Consider the following 13,246-nt stretch of genomic DNA (forward strand, 5'->3'; position numbering starts at 1 on the left):
TGACATGCTGATAACAGTAAATTGGCAGAAAGCTAAGAACGTTAACAACCAGACTTAAGAAGAAAAGAAAACACCAGGCTAGTTATAGTAATAAATTCATTCTGAAGGAAAAAGTCAGAGTGACACCTAAACAGATATCCTCTAAGCTCCAGAAAGGGCTATGCTTATCTTTCAGACTATTAAACTGACCCTATTATAGTACATGCTTAAAATTATGAGACAGCTCTTTAACACAACAATGAATCAGTTGGCACTTTTTGGTCTATTCTTATCACCTAAAATGCAGTAAGTATGAATAACTCACATTTTTTTTCAAAACAATACTTTTATTTAAGGATCACATCCATCTAATATGTCATGGCATTGATCATTCCAGCTATATATCTCCTCTCCTTACAATCAGACAGTAAAACAAATTCTGGAAGACAAATGATCAAATTAATAACAGATTTCTATGATGTAATTTATAGGCATAAAGTATAATAATGATTAAAGTTAGTTCCTTGCATTCTCAGCCAATAATGTATGTCATTTAATGAAAGATAGCAGTCTAATCTGCTAAAATAGTAAAGATATACATTCTTTGAAATCACAGGACTTCCAAATTCAGTTTTAAGTGCAAAAAAAATTTGACATTTCCTGCTTTTAACACAGCAAAATGTATAAAAAAGGAACAGCTTGCTTGATAAAGAAAAAAGTATGTAATGTTGGGAACTTTTAGAAAGCAAATGTTGAACAGATGGTTATGCAGCCTACAATTGCCAATTTCTGATTTTTTTTTTCTTATAAATGGCTAATATCTTGGTATATATTAAAGGGACCTGATTGATTTTGTAAAAAAATAATGCTTTTGTTCATATAACTACGTAAACCATCTAAATCATTTCACAGATCCTATTTTCTGCCTTCGGAAATTGCAGTAATTTTTTCTTTTTTTTCTCAAGTCAAATGAATTCTGGTTTAGCAGGGTTAATGCAGCTTAGTCAAGACTATTTGAAGCCTAAACTTAGATCAAGTTTTTTTCATTTTAAATCCCAAAGAAATACAATAATGAATTTCTCACAGCAATATTAGCCAAATAGCCTATTAAGTATGCCAATGAGTCCAAATGTCCAAAAGATCTATTCTTACACAATAGATCTATCTGTAATTATGCAGTTATGTACTGTGTTTCCCCGAAAATAAGACAGGGTCTTATTTTCTTTTTACACACAAAATATGGCTTGGGCCTTATTATGAGGGGAGGTTTTATTGTTTTGGGGTTGCCGGGCAGCTGCTCTCTTGCGAGGGGACTCCCAAAGAGCTGGGCACAGCCTCATGGGCGAATGGCTGTGTTGCACTGTCGCAGCAGCACAGCACAGCAGCCATGAAGCAACCACACTCATGAGCAGCCACCTGGCAAACCTCCTTTCCAGCCGGGCACAGCGCCATTCACTGACCTAGGGGTATTGGCAAGCTGCATGAGCGCCTGTCAGCTGCTGCCCAGCTCCCATGGCTTGGTGCCTTTGAAATGGTGAATGGCACTCTGCACGGCTGGAGGGGGGTTGCACGAGGAGCTGTTCCACTCTCACTCATGCACCTGCCAGCCTCACGATGCCCTGGCCAGCTCTTTCTGCAGAGCCAGAGCACCTCCACTGCCGCTGCCGCCGCCGCCACCACATGGCTTTTTCTGCGGCTTCCAAACTGAGTCTTCTGGCAGTGGGCACTCTGGGCGTACTCTCTATGGTTGTGGGACAGCTGCCGGCAGAGCGTACAACCATAGAGCATACGCCCAGAAAGGGCATTAGTTGAAGTAAAGAACACTCCAAAATCATAATCTTAAAGGCTTATTTGTCAATGACTAAGGCGTTTCCATGACTACTAACACCTTGAGAAAGGGAGGGGAATTCCATGCATACTTTTGGCCAGAGTAAAAGTCTCATATTTCTGTACTGGGATGTGAATGCGCATGTCCAGAACCCTGCCATAACGTCCTTTTGGAGAATGTGATTGATGACCTCAGCCAGAGGGGAGGAGGTACAGGGGTAAAGGTCAGACGCCATTAAATGTGATTTAGTTTTAGCTACACAGAAGTCCGTGCCAAGATGTTAATCCTAATAAACGAATGGTTTTACTTTGAATTTCGTTCCGGGGCTCGTAAATTAATTAGGGCAACTCTTGGAACCTTCACATTATTGTTTTGATGCAGTGGAATTTAATAAAACTTTATCCAAAACCTAGTATTAAGCCTGAGTGTTTTGTATTTATTTGTTACGTGTTTGCTTTTCAGAAAAGAGACAGTTTTGTCCAGTGGTTAAGGTACCAGGTTAGAAACCAGGAGACTGTGAGTTCTAGTTTTTCTTAGGCATCAATGCTGGCTACATGACTTTATTTATTTATGCCTTAGGCATAAAGCCAGCTGGGTAACCTTGGGCTGGTCACTTTCCCTCAACCCTAGGAAGAAGGCAATGGCAATGGCAAACCGCTTCTGAAAAACTTTACCAGGAAAACTGCAGGGATTTTTCTAAGCAGTCTTTGAAAATCAGACACAAGTGAACAGAAAGAAAATTATTTTAAATTATTATCCATTTGGAGTTCCTGAATTTTTACAAGATACCAAAATCAATGAATTTATATAGCTAGTATATTGTTTGAACTGTGCAGAGCTGTTTATAAAATCAGATATATTTTATTCATACCATCAACTGCTATTCATATTTTATTTGAAGACATAATACATAAAAACACAATTTGCATAGCATGCTGGTTAGTCCCAAATTCCCAAATATATTACATAAAAGACAATATAAGGCAACATCATTATCATAACTTTTAAAAAATATTGGAAGATGGTATTTCATCCACAATTCATATAGCTGAAAATGATAAAAGCATGAAAAATAGTAATGTGAAACGATGCCTTTTTTAAAAAAGGATGCTTTCTAAAAATTATGGAAAAGCTTTCTTTTATGTGCAATTGTTCTAGGATGATGCTTGTGCATTCTAATTTGAGAGCCATAGTAAAACAGTAATATTAGTATACTATAATGTAGTACTCAACTTGGGTAGAATTATCACTTAGACCAATCATAGAGCTGAATTATTTTGGGTCAGTCACTTGGGGAAAATCTTATGTTATACTATTAATATTATGGCTTCTCTTGTGTTTGTTAAGCTTCAAAGGATGCACAAAATAAAAGTATAGAATCTAGTTTGCTTAAAAAATAATTTTGAGTTATTTCATGACTTTACTCTTTTAATGGTTTTACCTTCACATTAAGTCGATGCTTAATAAACCAAGCATCAAAATCTAGCTGCCCTGCTTCTAAACATTAATACAACTTTAAAAATCAATCAATGTTGATGTATAATGGTTGGTGATATAATCAGCCAGATGTACAGATTCCACTTACTGAATCCTTCGCAAGGATCTTCAATAGGCAGATATTGTTGTTTAATGGTGTTAAACATATTGTCACAGGTTGTAAGCTGCCTTTTACAATTAATCAATGGGATTAATGGTGCTGCAGATATTTTTGGATGTTTCGTGTGCTGTCTTTGCTTTCTTTTGCCACAATTATTCTATTCCTGTGTATCAGTGTTTGTATTTTGTGATTTCCTCCATTTCCTTGGCTTCTATTCTGTTGTCTCCAGATACTACAACATCCACTATACAGACTTTTTTGTATTTCTTATTGGCAATTACTATTATTTTTGTCATGTTTGGTATATGGTATAAACAGAATGTAGCCCTGTATCTCCACTCCGTAAGAATTATATTATGGCATACATATTTAGTATGTGAAAACTGAAGTATCTGTACATTTGATATTAATACTGAAACACAAGGATATTTGTGACCTCTTTTACTGTTAAGTCTCTTAAGATATTTCTTATGTCAAAGCTTGGAGAGTCTATTTAATTCTCAAGAGATCAGAGACAAAGCTAAGAAACCAAAATATATAATCTCACATTCTCAGCAGAAAGTACAAATCCACTGAAGGTTTGGTAAAGAAACAGCAAATAAATCTCTACGTCTTAATTGAAAAATGAACAGCTTTCACAAAAAGCCAAAAGTTTTGTCCTGCATCTATATGGAAAAATAAATAGAAGCTGGAGTTTTAGAAAATAAATATTTAATTTATAATACATATTATATTTATTAAATATAAGTATGTTTATCAAATATAAATATATTTAATATAGTTATATACTATAATAAATGAAATAATATTTTTAGGGATTGGGAATGAGGAGAGAATAAATACATGTATTAGGAAGCAGATCCTAAGTAAATGTATTGGAGTATGTATTTCAGAAAAATCTTAAGTAGAACTGAACATGACCAATAAGAGAGGAGAAATTGCTTTAAAACACTATTTATCATTTAGTCATTTACATTTTTAAATTACCATGGTTTATTCAACTGTATTGTTGAGAAATATTTCATAATACAAATGGTAATGTTTGTATGCCTTTGCTTTCTTAATTAAATTAAAATATTAAAAAAATGTTTGTAAATAATGTATAACTCCTCACAGTTGAAATATATAATTTAAGCAATTAGATAATTTCTTTTATCAAAAAAAGACTGCATTCTTCCCTCACCTATACAAGAATTTTCTTATAACAATCTGCTTTGCGAAATGTTCTTATCCTTGTCTATAAATTTCTTTGTTGTTTATATTCAACTATCTTCTCATGGAGAAAATCTATGTGTTTGCTGAGAGTTGATACCAACTTGATAGCACATAATCATTGTCATCATCAAACTATCTTCAAATGCCCTTTGATAAATGATTTTCTACTGCATATGCTGAAAATGAAAATCTGGCATTTCTTCCTCGCTTTTAGTCAGTTATATAATCTAAAACTGGAATGAAAAACATCTGAAACATATCTAGTTAGCAAAACTGGAAAAAATATAGATGTTTAATTTGTAATGGTTAGTTTGTTTTAACTAAAGTATAACATTTTACACTGCAAGACCATTATCAGATAAAATTAATGCTCTTGAATTAGTATATTAATTTATTTATTTTATTTGTATGTTGCACATGCCCAAAGATTTTAACTATCTAGCAATTTACATAATTTTACTGACTAAAAACACACTCAAAAATATATAAAATTAGGTATAATATCAACATAATTAACAAGAAAATTATAAAAGATAAACAGAACTATACACATGCCAATTTTAAACCTGCATTATACCATGCCCCCTTTCTGTAATACACCTAGATCTTAACCGTTCACCAGAAATCCAGGAAGGAAAGAACAGACTGTATTCTAAAACATTTTAGTGTGGTGATTAAAAATGTCTTAAAGGATCCTGTCCGATGGCAGGATTATTTTTGACACCAGACTAGGTCAAATAAAATGGTTCCTGCCTGAGGAGTAGATTTATTTATTTATTTTTCAAAATTTATAGACCGCCCCCTCTCCCCGAAGGGACTCGGGGCGGTGTACAGGCATCTCATTAAAAACAGGTACAAAAGATAAATACCCTTAAATATATTCCCTTAAAAGCGAATTAAACCTAAATTCAACTGTACAGAATAATAAAAGTTAAAATCAACTAAAACGCAAACCCCTAAAAATTTAAAAATACAGGCTTGAGGGACTGAAATTGGTATTAGGCCAGGCTAGCTAAATTGAACAGGTGGGTTTTAAGCTTCTTACGGAAGGAGCGGAGGTCGGTGGTAGTTCTGATATCCAGGGGGAGGTCATTCCAGAGGGTCGGGCCCATCACAGAGAAGGCCCTACTCCTGGGCGTCGCCCGCTGGCATTGCCTAGTGGACGGCACCCGGAGGAGTCCCTCCCTGTGAGAGCGAATCGGCCGAAGGGATGTGTGGGGCAGGATACGATCCCGCAAATAGCTAGGTCTTGTGCCATGGAGCGCTTTAAAGATGATAACCAATACCTTGAAACGCACCCGGAAAGCCACAGGTAGCCAGTGCAGCCCGCGCAGCAGAGGTGTTACGTGGGAGTATCTAGTAGCTCCCACAATTGTCCACGCGGCCGCATTCTGAACCAGCTGCAGCCTTCGGGTGCATCTCAAGGGGAGCCCCATGTAGAGAGCATTACAGTAGTCCAGTCGGGACGTCACAAGCACATGGGTGACTGTGCAGAGGGCGTTCCGGTCCAATAGGGGACGCAATTGGCGCACCAGGCGAACCTGATGAAACGCCCCCCTTGCCACGGCTGTCACATGGTCATCCATTGACAGCCGGGCATCCAGGAGGACGCCCAAATTGCGTGCCCGATCCACGGGGGCCAGCTGTTCGCCCCTAATGGCCAGTGATGGGCGCAACTGGTTGAACCGGGGTGCCGGTAGCCACAGCCACTCCGTCTTGGACGGGTTGAGCTTGAGTCTGTTATTTCCCATCCAGATCCGTACGCTTCCAGACATCGGGACATCACATCGACGGCATCGCTGGGGTGGTCTGGGGTAGAGATGTACAGCTGAGTGTCATCAGCGTACAGATGGTAATCTACCCCAAACCCACGAATGACCTCGCCCAGCGGCTTCATGTATGTGTTGAACAGGAGAGGCGAGAGGACCGACCCCTGTGGCACCCCACAGGTGAGTGGCCTCAGGCTCGACCTCTGCCCTCCTGTCAACACACATTGCGCCCGACCGGAGAGGTAGGAGGAGAACCACCGCAGAACGGTGCCCCTCACCCCCAACCCCTCCAGGCGACGCAGTAGGATACCCTGGTCGATGGTATCGAAAGCCGCCGAGAGATCTAATAGGACCAAGATGGAGGAACAACCCCCATCTCTGGCCCTCCAGAGATCATCCACCAGCGCGACCAAAGCCGTCTCCGTGCTGTGACTGGGCCGGAAGCTGGACTGGCGCGGTTCCAGATAATCAATTTCCTCCAAGTGCCGTGGGAACTGTTGCGCCACCACACTCTCTACAACCTTTGCCAAAAAGGGAAGGTTGGAGACGGGACGGTAATTTGCTAACTCAGCTGGGTCCAGAGAAGGCTTCTTGAGTAGGCGCCTCACCACCGCCTCTTTCAAGACGGCCGGCAAGAACCCCTCTCTCAGTGAAGCGTTCACTAGTTCCTGGAGCCAGCCTCGTGTGACCTCCCAGGATGCCAGTACAAGCCAGGAGGGACACGGGTCCAGTAAACATGTGGTGGCTCGCAGTCGTCCACGTAACTTGTCCATATCGTCGGAAGCAACAGAGTCAAACTGATGAAGTCAGTGGCCAAGCTGTTGCCAATGCACCAATTGCAGTTATTGAGAATGAGAGCCACCAAAGATTACTCAAGCCATATCTCACCTGGATGATGTAATCTTTTCTACTAAATAGATCTGTCCTTGAAGATCATCTGGAAATTTCCTTTGGTGCAAAATGCAATTGAAAATATGAAAACTGAGCAGTCTTATTTCTGCCATATACTGCTTTTGTCATAGGAGTTTATTGGTTATCAGTATATTAAGGCTGATTATCTGTAAGTTATCTGAAAGTCTACCAAGGTACAATATGAGGGGTTTACAAATTTCTTGCACTTTTGTGATGTTCCAGAAACAATTCTACAAAGTAGAGATCAAGAAACCAGTCTTACAAAAAGGCTAGAACTATACTTTATTGAGTATAGCAGGGGTGTCAAACTCAATTTCATTGAGGGCCGTATCAGGACTGGGGTTGACTTGAGGTGGGAGAATGGTCAACTGGGTGGGTGTGACCAACTGGGTGGGCATGGCCAGCTTAATGCCACTCACTGGGTATGGCTGACTGGGAGGGCATGGCCAACTGGGTGGGTGTGGTCAGCTTGATGCCATTTGCAAAACTGTTGGCATGTTTCCTCTTCACACTGGGTAGACTGTGCCGAAGCTACGCAGGCTGGGCCCTTACATTTTCCAGGACGGTCCCGCAGGCAGGCCAGATCCAACTACATTGCGGGCCGGATGTTTGACATCCCTGGTCTATAGTAACAAAATATTGCAGAATTGATTGTGCTTTTTCTCCTGTCCCTCTTAACACCAATGAAGTAGACAAGAGGGGTTTTGAATCTCTCCATAATCTCTTTCTTCCCAAAACTTAAGAAATGCTTCTGTCCCTTTATTTATTTAAAGGTTTGTGAATATTAGCTTCCTGGTCATTTCTATAATTCTCTACAGTCCCTGAGTTTTTACAACTATATCTTTTCTAAAAGGCTTTAGGATTGCTTACTTGTCTCATACACCATCTAGAGACTTTGAGATTGGTGGGAGAGGGGTATTCTATACATTTTATAAATAAAATCATAATGACTTGTAGCAAAAGCAATAGCACTTAGACTTATATACTGCTTCAAAGCCCTCTCACAGCAGTTTACAGAGTCAGCATATTGCCCCCAAGAATCTGAGTCATTCAGAATCTAACAGACGAACTGCAGCAATCAGCAGAAGTAGCATGCAGTACTTCATTCTAACCACTGTGCCACAATATAATTGTATTTATTTATCAATCTTTTCTAAGCAGCCAGATAAATCTTCATTTGTACAAAGTTGTTAGGGATGTAACCCTAGGCTTGGCTTGGCAATGTATATAAGCTATGATTACTTTACTGTTACTTTAAATGCTTAAGAGATATAATTGGTTTGTTACCACAAGCAGCTATAAGAGGGAGCCAGAATGGCTGTTAGCTCTTTGTTTTGTTAGAAGCTGGTTGGTGTATATTGAAGTATTGTGGTTTGCTACTGTTTAGCTATACTTTGTGTGTTAGACTGACTATTCTTGATAACTGAATTACTGAACCGTGTATGACTTGGACTGTTAACTGGACTCTGAATACTTCTATATTTCTACATAGTAAACTACTATATTTTTATACTATTCAGTGTCTCTGTATGCTGGTTTGTGCATGTTATTCCATATCAATCTCATTACACTTCTCTGCATACTCAATCTCCTAATGGGGAGCTTAATTACTTAACAAAAGTTATCTTGTCTTTCCTCAGATCATCTTGCAGGATAGGAATTTATAAATGCCGAATTTGTAAAAATTAGTAGAATAAATACCTGAAACAAAGCTGTCCATCAAAAGTATCAAGAAATTCCCCCAGTGTTTCTAAGAACCCTGACAATTTCTATGGCCAACCTCCTTAACAGACCTTTTTAACAAAATACCTCATGTGAGTCTAGTTTTTATTTGTAACACTCTTGATAAAGATTTGTTCAAAACACAAAGCACTGGATTTACAGAAACTGAAATTCCTATTGGCACATGAGATATTCTTTCCTTTCCACTCCCTCTTTCTTTTATATGCAGACTCTGTGATCTTTTTTCCTTCGAAAGCAAGGAAAACCATAACATGTGTTTGCTTCAATTTCTAGAACAGAAATGGACCTGACAAGTAATCACTTAATAAACATTAACATATCTATTAATCTGGAGAAAAAATCATATCAGAACTTCAGTAAAATAAATAGTAAATGTTGACATTCCATGTTCCCGTTAAATTAAAACTACAGAAGCAGACAGGAAAATCCCAAGAGGAAACTGCTGTTACATGAAAGGTGCATCTTGTGATTTCTTAGCCTGTGCTAATCAGGCTTTATTGATATAGAACTGTTTAGTCTTTCATCAATCTGATAAAACCAATGAGTTGGATTGTCTATGTGGGAAAGGTCACATAAAAATAAGATAGGCTATATAAACTGTATGAATAAATTAATCAGCAACCTGAAAGATTTAAAGAGGACAACTTTAAATTCAGGGCACTCTCCTACTCCAAAACTAGATTATACATAGAAGAAAAAGGATATAATCCCCCACAAAATAGATTACGCAGCAAGCATCTTTACTCTGTAGTAAGAACCACTGGATTAAGTGGTTGTTTTTTTACTTGTTGACTAAATACGCATAGGTTTTTGCCCTGCTGGGGATGGATCAATTTAGCAATTTAGTAAACTGCAGTGGAAACAGTGGAAGAAGGGCATGAAGCAATTTTTCTTTTATCTTTGTAAAAAAGAAAATCGATAGAGGCTGTTGTGATGGGCTGCAAACACAAGGAAACATATGCATGCTTCCTCTGTAGCACATCCAATTAAGTTCAGCGGCTCATGCCTCCGGATAATATGCTTAGACTTCTACTTCAGTTCAGTTAGTATACTAGCCTTATTGTGGGCTTATTTCCTTCCATTCATGATGATGAACATCTGCAATGGAGAGTTTCTCCATTTATGGGAATTTTCACATAAAGTGAAAATCCTGATTTTTCTGTACTATGTGTGGGTAATCTACAATTAGATTCACAGTCTAAGACTGGAGGAAACTTAATAATTCAAGTCTTAACTAAGAACTTAAAAATTATTAGGCAGCATCAAAAAGTATAGGCAGTTCCAAAAGGGGTGCTTTTTAAAATAAACTAATTAGGATGTTCAGGTCTGATAATTTCAGTATTTCTGGAAGGAAGTCATTTAGGTATCTCTCCAAAGACCCTAATCACAACGAATATATAACAATGGATTTCTTTTTCATAAGCATTTAACTTTGATCTGCAATTCCCAGCATTTTATAATTTTTTTCAGTTGTTTTTCCTCAATCTTAACTTTACCCAGAAAAGCAACATCAATGAACCAGATTTTCTTCTTTTTAATAACTGGCATGTTCTATCAATATCAGGTATGTTTTAAACAAGATGTCTTTCTGTTTGGATCTTAAAGTCCTTAACCCATCTTAACCCGTTCATTTTCCAAAACCTTCTCAGCTTGAGAAGGAAAGCTGTGGTGGTGCAGTGCTTAGAATGAAGTACTGCAGGCTACCTCATTGCTCACTCCAGGAGTTCAATTCTGAATAGCCTGAAACTGACTCAGCTTTCCATCCTTCCAAGGTCGATGAAATGAGGAGCCAGACACTATGTTGGTGACACTATGCTAACTCTGTAACCTGCTCAGAGAGGGCTGTAAAGCACCATGAAGTGGCATCTTTGGAAGAGCTTTATAGCTCCTGCTGCCTTAAGAAAGTTGAAAACATTCCTAAAGATCCATCTCATCCTAGGCACCCTTTTTTGAACTATTACCATCTGGCAGGCAGTACAGGATAATAAAAACAAAGACAAATAAGTTGAACAACAGCTTCTATCGCAGAGCAATAACTATTTTGAATTCTACTGTATAGTGCAATATTAATGGCAATATTATGGTTTTTCAATTCAATTGTATAGAATGTGAAGGATGTGTTTGTGTTTTATTTTTATAGATGGCATTTAATTTCATTGTACCAGGTGCAATGACAATAAAGTAAACTAAATTAATCTAAGCTAAATATAAGTCTAAGTGCTATTGCTATTGATGGTCCCGAAGTTTTATTCTAATGAATAATTTTGGCAACTTGGTCATGAAGCCATCTGTCAAATTTTGCTCCAGACAATCAAACGGTGAGTTGTTGCATTCTTTTTGTTACAAAGGTAGCATTTGCTGTTGTTTGTTACATGTTAAATTTTCACCTTCATGAAAGTAGTTTGCAAAGTTTGTTTCTAAGCCGCTAAAATAAAGCCTTCAGTTTCTTTCTTTAAATGTCCTCATTTTAAACCAACTCCATGTGGGGTTTTTATCAGATTTTTCTTCTATATCCTTCAAGTATTGATACTATTCTTTGTTCACAACAATGTGAAGTCATAGGTTTCTAGATCAGCATCTTTACCATTACACCAAATTGCTCTGTACAGAGAATCTCCATGGATAGAGAAGGTCTACTGCAAACATTCACCTACCAAATGTGGAAAAAAAAATCAAAGAAATCAGATCTATCATGCTCGTCACTCTCCTCCTTGAAATAATGGAGCAGAATTCCACCAGTTTTTCCATTTCAAGCTCATTTTTCCTTTGTTACTATATTTTGAACTAATATATGATAACTGACCCCTATGTAGAGGGAGTGTAGGTTACTAAACAAGGTACATAGATTTCTTTCACTTTTTAAAATATTATTTGTATTTTTTTTATCATACCAAAAAATCATGAAAGAAAAAGCAAGATTATAATCCTCCTAATTATTTCACCTCTGGTCTCTTACTATAACTATCCCTTTGCCCTCACTCATAACACACAATAAATATGAATTGTTTTCTTTTGAATTAATTTATGAAAAACTGTTCACATTTTCCTTGACTTCATTTTTGCTATTATTCTGGCCCAAAGCGAAAGGCTATGTGAGGAGAATTAATTTTGCAACTCCAAAATGTATAGGCAAAATCCATATGATATCATTAAAAACTATTAGATAAGAATTTGTGTAAACATAATGGAACCTAGAGAAACAGAGTAAAGACATCAAACAAAGAAAATGCATCAGGCAATTTATTTAATAGCTGGTTTCCTTAGTGGCAGTAAATCACAACTACAAAAATATGCCAAGCCAAAATAATGGAATCATTTTTTAAAGTACTATACTATCACAACATCAGGGTAAAGATCAAAAATCATTTCCATCAAGGAGTCTATCCATGAACCAAGCATTCATGAAGATATGATTTTTTAAAAAAGCAGAAACATTCTCATAACCTAAAAACATACATTTCAGCCACACCAAAAGCTGAAACGGATTCACCTTACAGCAAATATCTGATTAAAAACTACTATAAAAAGTCAATCTCTCTTATAGCTAAGAGTATACTCAAAAGTGTTATAGAGCTGGTTCAATCCACTTTGAACTGTATTGAAACATTGCTCCAAGTTAAACAGTCACAATCAATACAGCTAAAATAGGGGCAGAGAACTCACATTTTCTTCTCTTGTTTCAACTCATCTTCTAGGTCATTTGAAAAGGAACCTCTTCACTGAGACCTCTATTGCTGCACTTGTGCATTTTTGCCCTAGCTACTTTATCTGTCTACTACAGAATACTCTCAGTGGAATCAGTGGCAAGGATAAGGCTACACTGTTGATAATAATAGAAATAAATAATAATCATGACAACAGAAATGGCAATACTGACAATGCAAAAGAAATAGCATATCAAGTATCCCAAATAAATCTCCCTTCCCAGATCTAAAATAAAAATGGGACTTGCCTGTTTACCTGTTTCTCTTGAATAATCAATGAAACTGGTTGTTGCCTAATTTACATCATATTCCATATAAACATATTGAATATTTATATTGCTATTTAAAAAAAATAGTAGGCTTGTCCCTAAGTGCTACAGGTCATCCTCACTTAGTGACTGCCTCAGACTGTGATCATTCAGTTACAATGATAATGAAAAAGTAATTTTGCAATCAATGCCCACATTTACAACTCTCACAGCATCTCGTTCTCAGTCAT

General features: G+C 37.5%; 2 protein-coding genes across 2 annotated transcripts in view; one reads left to right on the forward strand and one right to left on the reverse strand.

Annotated features, from left to right (window-relative positions):
* Positions 1 to 13,246, reverse strand: part of AVEN (apoptosis and caspase activation inhibitor) — a 146,515-nt gene that overhangs the window by 90,810 nt on the left and 42,459 nt on the right. The gene's annotated exons all lie outside the window — the stretch shown is intronic.
* The window catches only part of CHRM5 (cholinergic receptor muscarinic 5), an 83,178-nt gene that overhangs the window by 17,999 nt on the left and 51,933 nt on the right, over positions 1 to 13,246 (forward strand). The window lies entirely within an intron of this gene.

This window comes from Natrix helvetica (genome assembly GCF_964273705.1).
Source record: "Natrix helvetica genome assembly, chromosome: 1".
NCBI lineage: Eukaryota > Metazoa > Chordata > Lepidosauria > Squamata > Natricidae > Natrix > Natrix helvetica.